Here is an 18,806-nt window from a genome sequence, read left to right as displayed (position 1 = left end):
GTCCAAGGAGTCTTAAGTCCTGCTGCTGATTGAGGTCACCTGTTCTGTAACAGCATGACAATTCTGGCAGCTCTTGAAACTGTGAGAGCTTAACTAAAGCCAGCACTGAAACTGAAGGGAAGAAGAAAGAGAACTGGACAAGACAAAGATATTTTATATTAGCTGCACATATCCTCATCTCATCACCATGCACATGATCTGTAAATGGTAGTGAGTACCATGTATGTTTATCATGGTGAGACATTATGGTCAGCATTTGAAAGACCAACTAAGTAAACAGCAAACACGAACTAAATTTATCTCCACATACAGAGGAGGCTTCCATCACTAAGGAAGGAAGAGGCTATGGAATTCTTACATTTCTAAACAATAATCATTATAGTATATACAGTATTCCCAATTTCTTCCTATTCAGCTCTTGCAACTCTAAAAGATAGGATAGGGCTCTCAGACTGACCTGCTGTGACTCAGTTTGAGTCATTTCACTTCTCATTATCTCAGTTTTTCCTCAACTTGCTCATCTCATCCATTAAGCTTTAGGTTTTTAAAACAGGAACTTTTGCTTCCTGTGCATATTTATCTTGTATCTAATGCAATGGCCTTGATCTTGGTTGAGGCCTCTTGGTGATACCAGAATACAAATAACAATAGCAGGCGCAGCAGAAACAATAACAAAGCAGGTTGGTTAACCTTTGATGGTCCTTTCCTGAGACATCTCTAGGTATTAGAATACAGTCACTTACCCGTTTATTTATTTTTCTCTCTGTGGTGACTTTGAGTTGGCATATTGTCATATTCCAATGACAAGTCACCACACTCCATGCACTGACTAGCTTTTTCAGTCACTGATCATTTTTTATTCCATGTAATTGCCTTTTGTTTGCAGTTGTTATTTTAAAGGTGACCTCTGACCCTGCTCAGGGAAAGAAATAATGGGTAGATTGCAGTCTGAGACTTTCTTAGTATTACTACTCAGAGCAAGTGAATATTAACAAGGGCTCGTACTGCTTCTCATCTGCACCTGCATGAAAGAAAAGCTTGAAGGCTAGGGTGTGGTGATGGTGGGTGTATTGTTCTTCCTGCACTTCCCCCCCCACCCTTCTCCAGCTGGTCCCTCATCTTGCTTCTCTCTTGTATTTCAGTTTCTCCTGTACTCATTTCTGTTGTGTGGAATTTGAGGTTTCTCAATACACATTCCCTGCCCCCAGCCTGTGCACTCCCCACGGACCCAGCTTCCTCTCGCACATTCCACACTGGAGCATACCACTCTGGAGGCAAAGTGGGCTCAGGGAAGAGTCCATCTGAAGCCTCTCTGTCCCAGGCCCGCTCCGTCATCATCCTCATCATCTTCACCATGCTGGGAGCACTTTCACCAGTGAAAATGCAAAGATAACGGTTCTCATGGCACTGAGAATTACAAATTCCTGAAATATTTCCAACATCAACCAGCAGAAAAGAAGGGTGATAGAAAACAAATGGTGACAGGAAGGCAACAGGGAAATTGGGAAGAGAAATTTAGGGCTGTATAGGCTAAGGCAGAGGGAAAAAAAAAGAGAGAGAGACAATAAAGCCAGGAGAGGGAGAAAAAAAAGCAGAAAGAGATGAAAAGCTGAGAAAATGTGAGAGTAAATCAAAGAATGAACAAATGAACCAGGCAGGCTGTAAATTGAAAGAGAATGAAATTAAGTGCATGGAACAAATATTCGGATAGTGATCAAGGATAGAGAGCAGATGCTGAATATGAGTGAGAGCCAAAACACAACAGGGATTAAAAAAATCTGTCAGAAGATTTGGGTTAATTCTCATTAAGTTTGTATTTGGGTTGATTTGAGTAACCCATCCCTCATTTTAATTTCAGCTTGTCTGCTAGGAATCTGGTATATCGACAGCAGATTATTTTCAAGGGCTGTTGCTGGTGTTTTGCTTTGTACTGGTTTTTTAACCAGTATTAATTGGGCCTGTCATCTGGGTAGGTCCAGGATGTTAGTGTTGTGACCTTTGTGGGAGAAGGTTTCTTCTATCACTTAATGTGTTTATGTTTGAAATACATGCTCCAACAAATGGTCATCCAAACCTGCCTGCATCTCAGAGCACTCTGTTTCTGAGAAGTCTCGTGTTGCTGAGTGTTGTACTGGCACTCCCTATATCCACCCTGGAGAGGGGAAGCCCACAGGAAGAAGGATGTGCTGATGTGTCACTTCTGCATTAGGAACAGTTGTCATGTAGCAGTTCAGAGCAGCACAAGGAGCTGCAAAAAGAATCAGGCAGAAAGGAACTGAGCCAAATACAAACATTTCTCCCTTATAAAATATTGAAGACAGGTATCATATAAAGCTTCATTTATGAGCTGCTCCCAGTTACAAACCATCTCTAGACTGGCAGCAGCACCTTTACCATACTGCTTTTAATAGAAGCTGTCTTCCTTTGGTACTGTACTTTTCCATACAAGCTTGGGGGGAAAGTAATTTAGTTTAATAGCAGCCACCCTCATTTTGAAGCAGGCCTTGATTTAAAGCCGGAAGTAATTAAATGTAATGAAGCCCCAGGCTTCTGCACCAGGATCAGAGCTGCGTTATTCACAGTCATACATACACGTCCTTGCTGCTAATGTGTCACTACTCTGGTTTTTTCAATCACTGTGGCCTGGGCTTTTAATTCCTGCTGGGCAGATCATGGTACAGTATCTGTGAAGGTTAACATCTTTACAGTAATGGTCTGAAAACAAAAGGAAGGCTCATCTCAGGTCTGGGGAGATTTCTCCTTTATGAGATTCCTGCTTATGATCTAAATATGACCTTTTGTGCTCTATTTTTTTTATTGCTTTATGCAGCCGTAGTTTGTCAATTCCTAACTCTAAACAAAAGTCTTTAAGGCAATAATGCCCACATTAAAAAATTTAAAGTAAAGCTTGCCTTTTAATGGCACTTGCATACTGCTGACTATTTTTTCTCCCTTCCCTCCTCAGTAATTTAATCACATTTCTCTGAATGTTCCCTGGGTGTTCTTTAGGTGTCCCTTGCTCAACTTGGTATGTCTATGGCTCCTTCTGTTTGCCTTGTTAGCAGTTTGGGACGGGGAGTTTGGAAACTTCCCGAAGTCATTGGGAATTGTGCCATTGGCTTGAACAGGGACAGACTTTTTAACCTTGTGTTAACTCAGTGGTAACAGAAACCAAACAGACCTCTCAGTGTCCCTTTCAAGTTACCAAGATCCAAACATCAGATGTAATGTGTGACAGAATCCCAAAAAGAGGGTCATCAAAACAATCGAATCATACAGGAATGCTGTGGGATCCACCCGCCAGTGTAAATAACTCTGTGACCTCAGTTTCATTATTCTTCCTTTCTGATGTCAATAACTTCCCACCATAAAAGTGTACCATGAAATGGAAGATATTTGAGAAGTCTGCCTACCAGCATGGCTCTCATATTCAGAAGTTAAGGAAAAATATATCTTTCAGTAATATGCATATATGCATGAGTCTGCATTTATATGCAGTGAGACTGCATACTGGTTTTTAAAACTGTTATTTTTAATATGTTAAAATAGTCTATTAAAAGCTGGATCATACAAAGGTTTTTAATGCAGAGACTCAGGAGAGCAGCCTCACTTCCACCTTGTTTCACCCAACAGATTGTGACTACTCAGTCCTGGAAAAGGATTTTTTTTTCCATATTATAATCATTAATAAGGCTGAAATATAACAGTCTCACAAACTCTAATCTTATTGCTCCTCTACATATACTATGTTGATTAGTTTGCCTTACTAGATATCCTCTAAAAAGCCCTAAGATTTTCATCATATAATTACTAGAAATGTATGGTCTCGATATTTTTATCAAGCAACTTTACTAAAATTGCTCAACTAGGTCGTGGAACTGGTGTAACAATGTGTTATACTACTGGGGTGAGCAGCATTTTAGAGTGGCCAGTTGGTTATTTTGGTGTCCACAATGGGTATTCTACAGTTAGAGGTGAAGGATGCAAGCAGATCAGAGCTAATGGCAGCAACTTCCTTCTGGCAAAGCAGCACTTCATGTTTCCTGTTGATTTCCAGATGGGCTGGCTGATGGGTGGTATTCCTTGTGTGGCTGATCTCAGTGGAAGCTGGAAGCTGCTACTTCCCATGGATACTTCTTTTCAGCTTGTGTAACCCTCAGCTCTCAGCCACAAACTAGGCCTCCTACAAGGCATTCATGCACGTGCAGACTTTTCTTGGCTGAAAGTGCCATGGATTACTGATCCCTGTCTTTATTCAAGGAATTACTTTTGCATGCTAGTGGGTCAACACTGTTGCACATTCTAGTGCCCTGTTTGAACACAGTGAATTTTCAGAGCACTATTAATATGGGCTGCCTTTCATGTAGATTGTTTGTTATGCCACAGGTTATTTTAGTAGCCTTCTTGCTACCATCCTAGGCTTTTCTATCTTATTCCTTTACCTAGACATCCAGTCTCTTTACTTGCCACTCTAAAGCAAAGCTGATCAAATGGCACTTACCTGTTTAGATGGTGGAGGATAGCCAGGATCAGGCCTTTCACAGTGGCAAGGTCTAGAGGCAGTTGCATGTCAAAAAAGCTGTAATGATTGCACCTTGGGCTACACTTAAATGGGCTTTTCTCATTTACTTAGTGCACTTAGTCCCTGCTTGAGATTACAGTTCTCATATAATGTAGGACTGAAAAATAACTGCAAGACATACATTGCTCATATTTATATTTTTTGCCCTACTCTCTCTCCCCTCTTTTTTGGCATGGGCCATACACTTTAGAGTGTAAACTTTCTGTAGAAAATACATGAAAGTGTATACAGTTAATAAGGCATTTATGAAGTAAGAACATTCTTGATTTCCAGGTTTGGAATGATTCTTGGAAAGACCTTGTTTATTTCCCAGCAGACTTGTAGATCTTTTGCATGTATGCAGAACAACTACATTTGCAGGAAAATGCTGTGTTATGTCTTGTTACTTAACAGATCTGATTGTTTCTTCCACCTTATGCAGAAATGCCTTTCCGATTCAGTAGATCTTGAAAGATCATTCAGAGGAATAACATCAAAGCATACCTTGCATAGCAGTGGAGACCCTTGTCTTTGAGACATATTTTGCATCTCCTAAGAAGTGTCAGCTCTGCCCTCCACAAGAACACAGGTAATTTCTTATCTGTAAGTCCTCCTATAAACAACATGTCACCCCAACAGGCCCTTTCTGCCCTCATGAAATACAGAAAGGCCCTGCCAGTCAGGCCACAGCAATGGTCCCTGGGCAGATCTGGCTGCTGGAGCCCTGTTCTCAGCAAGGCACATCAGGCAACTGCATGTTCACTGCACACCTGGCAGTGTTTGTCGTGTGGAAGCCCCTCCATCTTTCTGATTTCACAGCAGACCAATGCTGTGACTTTGTGAACAGCATGAATGGGAATTATACAGCAACAAGTAAAAGTCTCTCAGCTGCAGAGTTTTGGAACCTGCCTGAGCTATCAGGGAAAGCTCTGGTCTCTGGCCCACCTTAGCAGCCCTCAGATGGGCAGCAGCCCAGCCCCAGCCTGAAGTGCAGCCTGCACACCAGAGGCGTATGCCTTCACAGCTTTTAAGTTTGGGGGTAGTGTTGAGCTTTTAACACAGTGTGCAAGCTTTCACTGCTTTTATTAATTACTTCTTCTCAAGTTTCCACATTTTATTTTATTATGTTAAAATTTCTGTAAGACAGTATGTTTATTAAGCTCTTGTGGATTTTTACATTATTAAACCCCTGTGGATTACATACAATAACAGTGATACAGCATTCATCAAGGTGCAGGTCTGGTAGTATATTCTTAAAATCTGCCATGAAATCCCTATGTTTTCATAAAGTATATGGGTAAACATAACAGCATATTTAGTCATATCTTGTCTCACCTGATAAAAAACCCCCAATTTTAAATAAAAAATGGTGTTTATTCAAAAGTGATGTAAATTTATGAAACTGCTTTATGCTTTTCATGAGATTAAGTTGCAATATGTGCTGCTTCACAGCAATATTTGTGATATTATGAACTAGTTGTTATACTCATGCGTTATTAGCTACAGTTTGTTAAACAAAGCACTAACAAACTGCACTCACAATTTAGTTGGATGAAATTAACCTTACCATATATAACACCGGTTCTTAAAAATGCATGTAGTGTCATATTTCACAGTTACCATGACCAACTCTCTTTACTCCTCCAAACTGGAAGGCAGACGCGCAATCCAAACTAAGTAAGGGAAGATAAAACCTGTTCTCAAAGTAGCAACACAAACCACCTAAAAATACTGTTCCATATGAGCATATTTTCTCAGTTTGGAAAGAAATCGTCTTCCTGTCTCTTCATAACACATGCAGAGGTCTCTGCACTTCTTGCTTACTGCACAGCTTTCCACCGGCTGCTATAAACTGAGGGAGGTAGTTTTGGCTGCTTTATCTCAAAAAGCAATGGATTTCGTTGAAGTCTTTCCCACAAGGACACGGTTCAGCTGCTTGGGCAGAGCTGCTCTGCAGGCAGTGAGAGGAGGGCAGGGCTACACCAGGGGTTTGTGCTGCACAAGGATGGGTAAAGGCTCGTGGTGTGACTGATGTGAGGGTGTGAGCGGTGAGCCCATGGTGCTGGCCCACCGTGTACCCCTGTGGGCCTGGGGACGAGGGGCAGTGCCCAGCAGTGTCCCAGCGTTGTGGCTGGGAACATCTTCCAGCCAGCTTGGCTTTGCAGCGCTTCTCTTCATGTGCTGTGTCCAGACCTGGCCCAGGTGAACTTGCCTGTGACCTGTCCTGTGTCCTGCCTGTGCTGGATCATCATCCCTGCCTGGAATGCTGTGGTGGATGAGGTCTGACACAGCACTGTGGGGGCAGAAGGTGTGGGTGGGGAGGAACATAGGGTCAGCACACCCTTTGCAGTCTGGCCCTACTGAAACAACCACTTTGCAGCTCTCCAGGCCCGTTAGTCGGCCTGCAGCACATGTGGCCTCAGGGCTGGCTGCTGTGACAGAGATTCTGCCAAGCTGGGTGCAGGTGGCTTTGTCTGGCAGCACGTGAGTGGCAGGCCCCAAAACCTGGGAGGAGTATGTGGGTTGGCTATAGGGAGGGAGCTTAAACTGGAATCTGCCTTTAGGTCAGTTTATCTTCCAAAATAGGCTACAACCAGAATAGTTTTATGTCAGATAAGAACACCATGTGCTTGATAACACATTTAAGAGTACAAGAAAAGGGGGATGTGTGTAAACTAGAGAGCAGGACAGAAGGGTCGTGTTTGCTTCACCTGGGGAATGCTTGATTTGGAAATGCCCCGGCTGCAGCAGCGTCCCAGGGCGGGCGGGCTGAGCAGGTGCCTGACACCTGAGTGCTCACAGGGGCTCTGGGAGGCACACAGTGACAGCAGTGGTGATCGTTGCAGCATGTTTAAAAAAACCCTCTCTGACTGCATACATTTCCTGAAAGCACAAGAAATCGTCTTATACCTGGGTATACTTCAGCTTTTTAAAGGAATGTACTGAGTGGTTAAATGCCCTAATGGCAGTTATGTGCAACCTGACAGCTGATATTTTCATGATGATACAAAGCTGTTAGACCTATTAAAATGTCCAATATTCTAATCCCCTTAATAAGTTATATTAAAATCATAAGTACATAATGCAAACATTGCAGTTGTTTTCCCCCTTTATAGCAATCTTACAGCTGTTGCTTTGCTGGGATTAATTTGTCTCTAAGGGGTTTCAACACTATCCTCCCCAGTGCATTATGAGAGCCTGTAATGTCATGTAATCGGGGCCATATTATTTTTGTCGAAATCTCTGGGAGTGATGTAAGAGGAAAAAGGAAACTAGCTAACTCCCAACCATTTGACCAAAGGTTAAATTAGTCTTGGCCTTCTCCCAGCCGGACCTGAAGCTTCTCAGTCAAACATTTGTTCTGCCCTGCTCTGAAAAATGTGATGTCTTTTCTTGTCTTTTCTCTCTCTCTTGTTTGTTTTGTTTTGCTTTGCTTTGCTTTACCAATATCACATGTTATCTTTAGTGTTATGCACTTATTTGTTGAGGAACACATCACTGGGACAACAGATGTTACCTACTGGAAGGTCAAACCTTTGGTTCATGATTCTTTTAGATGTTAAGGAATGCTATGGACATGAAGACTACATTTTATGTAAGTCATATTACCCTGTGCAAGAAAACTTTTCTTTATTGTGGGCAGTAGATGCACAGTTTCAGTCCAATCTAGTCCAAACTGGCCCAAGCATGGCTTTTTGTAACACTCCAGAAGCTGTTTCTCTGTTGGAAAGAAGCTAGAAAATCTTGCAGCAGCAGTGTTTGGTAGGTGGTATGAGAGTCTCCCTGCAGACTTTCCCCCCATGCACAGTCTGAGAACCTCCTGGCAGTACAGAGTAAAAAGAATCTGTTGTGTGTCTGTTCTCATGTCTATTCCCATGGGCAGTGATGGGTTCTGGTTTAGATTTTTTTGTTTCTTGGATATATGTGTACACATTTAAGGCAAAAGATGATAAGTTTTTTGAGGCTTTTTGGCTTGTTAGGTAAGAATATTGATTGAATTGCAAAAGGCTGATATTGAAGTGTTCTGTTCTATGTTATGGGCTAGTAATGTCTGAAAAGATTGAAAAAATACTGGTCTGGCCTTTAAGAAGTCTGGCTGCTTATCACCATTCTTTGGAGAACGGGCTGGGCTGTCACAAGAAGAGATTTCTAACCAGAGTCAGCTGAATTGAGACTGTCATGACAAGAAAAAATTGTCTGGTGCACTGAACTATGAAAAACATTCTGAATGGGAATGAACAGGACAACAGGTGTACTTGGGTATTAAGCCTTGGTGAGAGTTCAGAGATATTCAGCATTTTGCAAAAGTCCAAGTATTTCTTAATCCACCTGAATTTATGTCTCCTTTTATATGTTTTTCTGCTCACATCTAGTTATATATTTGAAAAACTGCCAGAAGTCCAAATGCCAGTAGGGACCAATTCAGAGATACATGTTTTGGCTGCTTAAAGAATAAAATCATAATAAAAATGCTATTTATATTCATCAGAATAACAAATGTCGGTTTTAAGTGATCACACCATGGTCATATAAAGAAGCCTGATTAATAACTAAAAAATTGTTGTAGTACTAATCCCATCACTAAATAATATATTTTAATGTTATCTATTTCCACAGTGCTTTAAACAGCAAACAGTATGAAGATACAGTCTATTTAAATTGTGTTGTTTTTCTTTCAGTTAAAGTATTTTCTGAATGATAGACTTGTATGGAAATCATTATTTCCATACAATGGTTATAGAAATATTAATAATATAATTGAGGCTTGTGCATTTGGAATTTAGACCAGGCTTGGATATTTCCATCTCATTTGAGCTTCTGAATAAAGCCACAGGAATTTGTTAATAGTCTCAGGCCCTTTCAGGTTATTTAGGAGAATCTTTCAATCCTTGCAAGTAAAGCTGCAATTAATTAGTGTTATGTATTGCTGTTTGCTAGTTCATGTACACTTTATATGAGCAAGGATAGTTCAAAGGTTAATTTTCTTTCCCCTTAGCTCTGCTGGGTGGACTGTGGCCACTCCATGAGAAGTAAGGGTCAAAAGTGACCTTGCAAGTTATTCTCCTTGGGAAAAAACAAGTTGAGAGTCTGGTTGGGGAATGCTCTCCACCCTTGGGAAGAACACAGCTTGCATTGCATCACTTGTTTGCACTGGCTTGAGCATATTGTTGTAGTTGTGAAGGCAGCTGAATTGTTTGTAGTACTTGGTACCTTCTAGGATGGTATTGCACTGTAAAAAGAAAATACCAGAAGCTTAGAGCAAGGAGCTACTGTAACTATATGCTGTTTGTTCAGTATTAGCAAAAAAGACTACAGAGACTAGTAGTAAAAGAGTAGAGGAAAATAATATACAGGCCTGCATAAATAACACTATGTAAATGCTTAGGTGCAAGAGGAACCAAAGTAATTTAGTGGCAAGAGTTTAAGAAAAAGCATATCAACATGAATTATCTGATCAGTTTACAAAATCATTAACATTTAGGATGGTGATTGTCAAGAACTCAGAATGAACTTCTACTAGTTTCTGTTTGTGTTTTTTCTCTGTATATGTTTTTCTAAAATTATAGGGGTTTTTTACTTAAAAGTATGCACTTTCTTTTAATTTTTTTATTTTTATTTTTACATTCTCAAGGCATTAATGTACCTGTGTTACAGTGGAGTTGTTTATTGGCACCTTGGTGTTTTCAGTCCTTAGGCTTAAACGACAATCAGTAAGAGGCTCTAATCAGGATTCCCTGCGGGTGACTCAGCACATTGCATACATACTTATGTAGCTTTGCCATCACTCATCAATAGCTGTGAGTTTAAAACATACAGCATTGCAGATGATTTGAATTAACCAGGGTAAGATTAAAATAAGATGCCCAAATTAGGAACCTGGACAAGATGAATCTTGCTCTAAATTGCTATGTCTGTGCTGGAGGTACTGACACCTGCTCTGTGTGTCTGGTCTCCTACTACTCTCTTAAGAGATCCAGTCACCAGAGTCACCTCAGGGCAGAGCTCTCCCCTGAAAGCCACTGCCCGTGCTGGCTGGACCTCAGTTAGGAATCTCAGGTAGAGTTCCATCTCTAGACTCAGCTTTTCCAAGATTTTTAGTCAGGCTGTAATTAATTGGTGTTAAGCACAACCTGATTCTAAATTGCTTCCTTGAATTAATGCCTCACAGGTACTCAAATACCAGTATATCCTAGGTTTTTATAGGTGCTGAACACAGTCAGTTCCCAGTGAACTCATCAGGGAAGAACAGTGCTTAGGTCCTCAGCAAACTCACCTGTTGTGGGGAGCAATTGTAGGAATAGGGAGAGAAAGGGAATGCAGGGGATTGAATTGTGTGCATCCAAACAAAAAACCTGCAGCTTGAAAATGTGTGTGTGTAAAAATAAACAAACAAGCAAACAAATGAATAAATCACAGGTGTACCCAAGATGGAGCTTGCCACTTGGCTGTGGAGAAGCAGAAAACAACACAACACACCAGAACTGCTGGAGAGTGACACAAGTGCTGAAAAGCTCACTTGTCTCTGGTCAAGCCATGGTGAAAGCTGATGGTACTGTTTATTAGCTGAGAGATCCTGAGTCTAAATATGTAGAAGTGAGTGGCTGGTGTGGCTATGTGTCACAAGGAAAATCAGACCCCACTACATAAGGCCTTAAAAGATCATTAGTTCCAAAGAATTTCAAGGGCTTTCCTCAGCTCAGTTTGTCAGAAGTGTAAATTCTACTTTTACAGATCTTTAGACAAACTGAATTCCTCTGCAAGAGTCTCATCATCTCTGTGTATGTGTTTGTATGTATTAATTTTTCCTTTGCAATAATATAAGTAACAAGCCAGTACCAAGCAGGTCACTGTTCTAGGAGTCAGGAGATAGATCCGTGCTTAGTCCTAGCCTTTGCAGAAGATTGTCCTCTGTAATCTTGGGATGAGTTGCTCTTTTTTTTTTCTCTCAATCACCTTGTCTGTAGAATGATAATAATAATAATAATAATTTTCTTCATATGTTTTCATTTTACTTTTAAAACCTTCAAGGTCTATACCAAATCTAGGATGTTTGTAGAGGACAGTGAGGCCATGGTTTTGATGAAGTGAGTACAAATAATCCGTGATTAATTAACAACTTTTCCTTTCTTTGTGCCATGAAGGAGGATTGACAAAGATGTTGCAAAAGAAAGCAAATATTGTTGTCCCTGCAGGCCATTGCAGCTGAAATAACTTGATTTTATTAGAAGAGTTTCAAAATGGATGCTTACCTTGTAACTGGAACTCCCACAGTTCTTGTAACTTTGGTTTGTAGATTGTCCAAAGCCTATTCATGTTGTAAATGTATTCTATAGGAAGTGATGATAGCTACAGTCTCATGAAGAGACAACAAGTTCCTTTCCAGGTCTGAACTTCTTGAAAATCCCTGACATAAATAAGCAGCTGAAGCAAATGCATGGGTTTAGATTTTACAGGGGTTCAGGAAATCCTGAATATTTCATGAGGTTTATGTAACTAGACGTCTTACATGCCGAGGAACTTTTAATTTAAATTTCTAAAATAATACCACTTAAAGGAGAGTTTTAGAGGAGGAGCTGTGCAGGAGATGTGATCAAGTGCATGACTGGGAGTGAGGCATGAGGCTGTACAAGGTGTGCTAAGGCCTGTAGGGAAAAGAGGAAGTGAAAACCCATTTAAGCCTCCCACTCTGCATTGCTATCTGTAAATTTTGTCCTGGTTTATCAATTTTTCTCTCCACTCAGCAGCATCTACAGTAGCTCAGATTCTAATTCCCCTGTGTTTACAGTGGTTTGCAACTCAAGCTGAAGTAATCAAGGATGTCTTCTAGAGGTTTAATAACATTCAAAGCAGGGAAAGATTTAAAAACCTAGCAAGTTTACTTTTGTCTTGAAGATTATAAACCATGTTTGAACAATGAGTTCTGACATACACTGTTTGCTGCTTCTTAGTTGCAGTAAAAGTAGATTACAAAATTATTTGCTGTAAAGCCTGATAACTGTAATTGGGGAAAAGGTGTGTTGGAATGGAGAGGATGGTTAAGATAGGCTTGTGCAGATGTGACTGATGACTTACCAAACACTGGCTGCTGTGCCCGAGCCAGAAAACTCAGAGATGTTTGCTGCCTTGGTTCTGCAGTCTGGATCACCCAGGAACACTCTAATGAGAAGCTATTGCCTGGCCTTCCCAATGTTTAATAGCACAGCTGGAAAACACTAGCAGAGACTGCATGTGTATTCAGGGCTTTGCCTCAGCCCAAACCTTTAGAGAGGCACCATTTACTCCAAGAGGAAGAGGAATTAAGAAGGGAGAAAGAAGTCCAATAGGAAGAATAATAAGGAAGAAAAGGTGTTTGTCCTGAAACTTTGTTGAAACAAAGACAAGTTGGAAGAAGCTCATCAGTTTGATTTCCTTTCTCAGGCAGAATCTGCTGGTGGCTCAACTCAGTGCTCTGTGCAACATGGTTCTTGCTGCTGAACACAAACTTCCACAACTAATGCATGAAATTTACCTTTGTTCTTCTGTCAGCAAAACAGCTGAGAACACCATTTCCAGTGGCTTTGGTTTGGTGACTGTATTACTACCCCAAAGGGACAAATAGTAAAACTGAGGAAACGTGGGGTTTTTTCCGATCAATTTTTCGTTTTAAAATTTTTCATTCTATCAGCAAAATTCTAAAAGCATCATGAAATCTTTTGACCAGCCCATAAGCCTAGAGCTTTTAGAAACTTCCAGCAAAATGTCCTCACTCAGAGAGATACTGCAGTCTCTAGTATGAATTTTTCCTGAAAAGGAATGGGGCCCCACTCTTTTCATGTTTGAAACTGCATGCTACAAGGTTAGCTGGTAATTAGTCTTCCCAGAGAGGACATTGTAAAAACAAATCGTCAAGTCATTTTTTGCTGTTCTACCTAAGAACACAGTTAGTTAAAAGAGCCTCTTTGCCAAAACCCTGAGAAAGAGCTCAGGATGCTCTATGTGTTTTACAATAGAAAGCAACCAGCAATCCTGTCTTTTAGCAGAGCATTACACCAGCCCTTCTATAATATACATGCAGTTCACTATAGGGAAGAAAACAGCCTTGGTATTTTCATAGGAAAGAACTACAAGGTGGTTTTGAACACTGAGAAACAGTTTCTCTAGTGATTTTTGTCATAGTTGTTTTTTATGTCTCTATAAAATTAAATTAACTTAATATATTTGTCTCAGATACTGGACTGTGAAGCTGCTACAGATGCAGGAGTTGTGTGCACCTTTCTGTGTCTTTTTGAAAGGCATTGGGCAGCTGGTGCCTACTATAATTTTCCCACTAGAGTGATCTGAAAGAGTGTCATTAGAAACGTTCACAAAAGAGATCTAATGAGACTTTTAAGTGTCAGATGTTCTTTAAGGAAGCTCCTGTAAGAGTCTATTTTACCACTGGTATTTCCTGGGCATTTTTCCCCAGAAATGTGTTTGTCCTTGGGAGGCAAATGCTGCAAGGGGAAGACTGCTGGAGAGGCTGAGCTGCAGCAAAGACAGTATAGGAATTGCTCTGGGTTTTGCTGCAGTGGCATTATGGAAGTAGGTGGTCTGTATATGTTGGTGTGTTCAGAGACCTGGCCAATTTAGCAGTTGCCAGGAGCAGTGTAGCAATGGCTTCCTGTGGCTTAAGGTGTGCAGTGTGCACTGTGGAGAAACATGGGAGAGATTTTCAGGAAAGGGTCTTTGATCCAGTTTAGTTTCATGCCAGGACAGAAGGGGTGTGGTGCTCTCAGCAGTGTCCTCCCTCACACCAGTGGCTCCCCTGTGGTAAGGCATCCCTGGGACAATGCAGCATCGTGGTATGGGAGCTTTCCTGGTACTGCTCAGGAGCTCCAGCCTACTCAGAACAACAGCTCTCTCAATGCCTATTTCTTTGGCAACAATATGTTTTTCTCCTTTATTTCCCAGCCAGGCTGTATTTAAAATAGGACATGTATGCACGTGATGCTGGAGGAATAAGGCTGAAGAACATCTGGTGACTTTTCTGGATTCCTTGGAATACTTGATTTGAATAGAGTCTGTCTACATAGTCCCCATAGCTGTACAGCCTTGGATAGGGCATCCCACCAGCCAGCTTTAAGCAAGAGCCACAATCTTCTCTGGTGAATGAACAAGCTGTGAGTTCTGATCCAGTAGTGTCAGATGCCACTAGGCATCGCCTAGTGGGGAATGCTTTAGCCAAAATCCCTTATCTGCAGTTTCTTGGTGAGAGCAAAAAGTGCCTTTCCATTCAGCATCCTTCCCAGAAACCTGAGTGTTTGCAATGTTCAAAATTAAAAACTAAAGAAGGCCTTTCTTGCCAGGCACTGACTGTGCTTTGAGATTAGATGTCAAATGCCAAACACTGTGGGAGAGGCTTTGGACCATCAGAAAGCGGAAAACAGCAGAAACTTCTCAGAAGATCCTGCTCTATGTCCCCCATCTTGTGGTATGGTGTGAGTATGGAGAGAGAGAAAAACGGTGGACCATGAGCTGGAACCCTTTTGCACAGGCAAGCAGTAGAAGCACATTTTCTTTTTGTTTGGTAGCAGGAGCAAGGTGCACACAAACATCTTGCTAATTAGGCTGCTCTAGGAAATAGGAACTCAGCCAGGCATATATAGAGCAGGGAAAACCCCCAGAATTAAGTGAGTTAATATGAGCACCAGCTTCACTACACAGAACCGTGAGGGAGAAGGAGAGGGGCTAAGCAAGGTTACAAAAATGATAAAATTCTGTGAGAGTGCATATACACAAAAATATGAAGACTTCAACAAAAGCTAGTGGTGGATCGTTGAGAGGCCAAGGCAGTTAAGTTCCTCCTTTGTTACATAGATAAATTGCCAAAGGAAACATTATCCAAACAGTTCTACTTCAAAGGCAAAGCGACAAGCTTTGGGGAACTTGTGGTACTTTCAATCTGGCCAATAACCAAGTGTAAAGTGTAAAATATACATGTTTAGGAAGTAGGACACATGCCGTTCAAGACAGGCCTTTCCCATGCTCTCAGACCAGTGCAGCTTCATTTGATGTGCAAATGCATGATGTGTGATCTGTCCTGGCAATATGCTGCCTGCCAGCAGCACAAACATTTCACAAGCACCCTTTTGGGTTACTCCAGCCTGCTGTGTGCACAGCCTCCTTGGCAACCTCTGCAGCTGGAGCTTTTCTTACAGTCTATTGCTGTGGTGGTTGCACAATGCAGGTTTATGTAGTGTGTCTCATCAAGAGGCTCCAGGCAGTTAAAAACACCTTGACAAGATCCCAGAATTGCAGGATTTGATGTGAGATACTAGGATTAAATGATAATACAAGGAATGGTTAGAGTAATGCACTGGGGAACAAAACAGTAATGTAGACTCAGTTGATCCTTAAGGGAGATTGTCACAGCAGATGTCTCAGCCTTCTTGGACATTGGCAACTTTAGGGTATTACAGATGGTGGCAAGGGCCCTCCATGATGTGTTTATAAATTTCACATGAAATCAGGTGAAAATAGTGTTCCCTAGAGTGCTTCCTGGCACTGCTGGCACAGCAAAAAATACATGTACTGTGCACAGTACAAGCCAGCCTCTCTTATTTGATGAAACTCGTCCTAATAATGCATGAAAAGTAACAGTGCAAATACTTACCATAAATAAGCAGTGGAGTGTAGATGCAGTCTCTATTCCATACTGGCTTGTGTGGATTTAAATTTATGATATCAGAAAAAAAATAGTTGTGGTCTTTTTATGATGCAACTGAGCTCTAGAATACCTGTGCTAGTGGGATGAAGCTGCCTTTTAGTGAGGGTTCAGGATGCAAACTCAGCTGGCAGAACTGTTTGAGAATCAACAGAATCAACTGTTCTTAGGAACCAGGGGCATGCAGATGTGCTTTTCCTCCCTGTATAATAGTAAGCTAAGGGACTTAGGTAGGAACATTATGCAGCAGCTGTGGTGGCTTACCCCAGTTGTTCCAAAAGGCAAATCAGCCTTGTGCCTCTCCTCACTGTTTGGGACTGTTTCTCAGTCCTGTGTGTGTGTATGTGCAGCCTCTGGGGCTAAGGCATAGATAACCAGGCACTTGGTGCTGAGCACTACCCAGTGTAGCAGCTGTGGCTACACAGAAAACTTAACCTGCTCTGCATCACTGAAATGCCTGAAGTTGTGCTGCAGCCAGCTGTAATCATCTGTTACTTGTGTTAACCTTGAATTCCAGCACGCCAGTTTCAGTCCTCTGAGAAAAATTAGGGAAGTCCTTATTGAAACCAGCATCCCAGCACTCCACATTGTGCTGGGTGGAAGAGCGAAGTGGGACCCCAAGCCTCAAGCCTTAGTAGGTGCATTTTCTAGCCACACTTTACTCATGTGAGATTATACCACTATTTTAACTTTAAACTCCTTATAAATGGCCCAATTTCATGCTTAAGTCCTGCACTTGCTTCAGGAGTTCCTGAGCTTTCTGGCTGAGCCACACACAGTTCCCTAATACCTGAGCACTGTCAGTGGACACAGAAGATAGAGTGAAGATACAGAAAGAATTATAGACTGTGTGTTTAATTCCTCCACAAGGGAGGAAGATGCATTTTATGCAGCTGTAGTCTAATGCGCTGAGAGAAATCTGTTTGAATGGGTTGGGAATGCTGATGGCATCTCATAGCCACAGAGGCTTTTCCTGCTTCCTGATAGATACAGCACTGTGAATATCAGTCATTGTGGTATGAAGTTGTTACGAGAAAAATAACTTCCTGTGTTGATGGACTTAGCATGCAGTAAATGGAGACGTATGGATGCAAATGTAAGGTGGTAAATGTAGCTCTCCAGAGCTCTACATGTAACCATGCAGAGTCATAAGTAAAAAGTATGGTGTATTGCTTGTCTTTCACTTGCTCTCCAGCTCTGCTGGTGCCCTCAATTCAGTGTTATTATGGCTTTCTCTTTTACCAGGACAGAACTAAGAAATAACAGGGTACTGTGACACACAGTGCCGCTGCATATGCAAGGCAAGATTTTTCACCCTGGCCTCTGTGGGGAGGAAGAGCATTCTCTGTAACAGGGCACCAATAAATGTGTGAATGCTATCCAAGTAGTATCAATATCCACTGCTTAGTCTGAAGACCACATAATTGAAACTTTTTGCCTTTCTTCACATCCTTTTCTAGAAGAAATGCACAATTAGTTCCAAACTCTCCCTTTACTACACCTGTACACTTTTATTGATACATTCACTTTCACTGGCTGGAGCTCCACAGAGCGCTTATTTACTATGGACTAAAACTTTGCTCATTTCACTAGAAGACACTCCTTGTTTTCAGTGGGTTCCAGTATTTCTTCCTTTGTTTTGCTTTCAGAAAAGGTCTCCATTGCTTGTGCCTGTGTGACTGTTTGGAGTGCTGAGACAGGTGGCAAGTGGGTCAGAGAGATGGGGAATATGGAAAGTGCTAATTGTGCAAAGTCCCATGACAGAGATGTCCATGCCACTAGTTAAGGAGAAATGATACTCTGCTTAATATATACCTGATATTCCAGACTTTGAGGAACAATGCTCCTTCCTACGAATGCAATTTCCTTCCTATTATTGAGTTTTATTCTCTTTTATCCCATCTATTCTAGTCAAGTTACTTCACTGTGATTGCCTCTCAACTGTTGATTAAACCAACAGTATTATTCTGTGACACTGAGGTATGACTATTGCTTGCCATACAATGAAGTAGCTTGGCTGTATTAATTAAATAGTTACTTTACCTAAATAGGCACCATTTCAAAAAGGAATGCAGTTCCTGGCAATGAAAGTAACCTGGAATAAAGGCATTGCTTGAGGGAGCGTTGTACTGTACCTGGCCACGTGAATTCAGTCTGCCCTTGTCCCATTTTAGCATTTTCAAATCAAAGTTAAGTAGACTATCTCTCTATAAAGGGTCTGAGTGTTAATTTAATAATCTCTGTGAAACATCTACTAGAGAAAGAAAAGGCATCATGATTTTTTAAAATATTATCCAAAAATCAAGCTGTGATGCAGCAGTTTGTAAGGGTGCCCCACTGTTTTTGATGACTTCAGACCTGCCCCAATAGCTAAACTTTATGACCATAAGGGTGAGGATGAACTTTGACTATGACCTAGATCTGCAATTCACAAGTGTTTTCATACAGCTGCAATAATATTCCAGAAAATGTAATTGGCCTTTTACTTCATTCATTTTGCAAATGAAAATAAAGCTACTGTGAGAGCAGATCTTTTGCTAAGAAAATATTTTTTTTAATATT

The sequence above is a fragment of the Sturnus vulgaris genome, chromosome 13, assembly GCF_052056855.1.
Source record: "Sturnus vulgaris isolate bStuVul1 chromosome 13, bStuVul1.hap1, whole genome shotgun sequence".
Lineage (NCBI taxonomy): Eukaryota > Metazoa > Chordata > Aves > Passeriformes > Sturnidae > Sturnus > Sturnus vulgaris.
Note: the sequence above shows the minus strand (reverse complement) of the source record.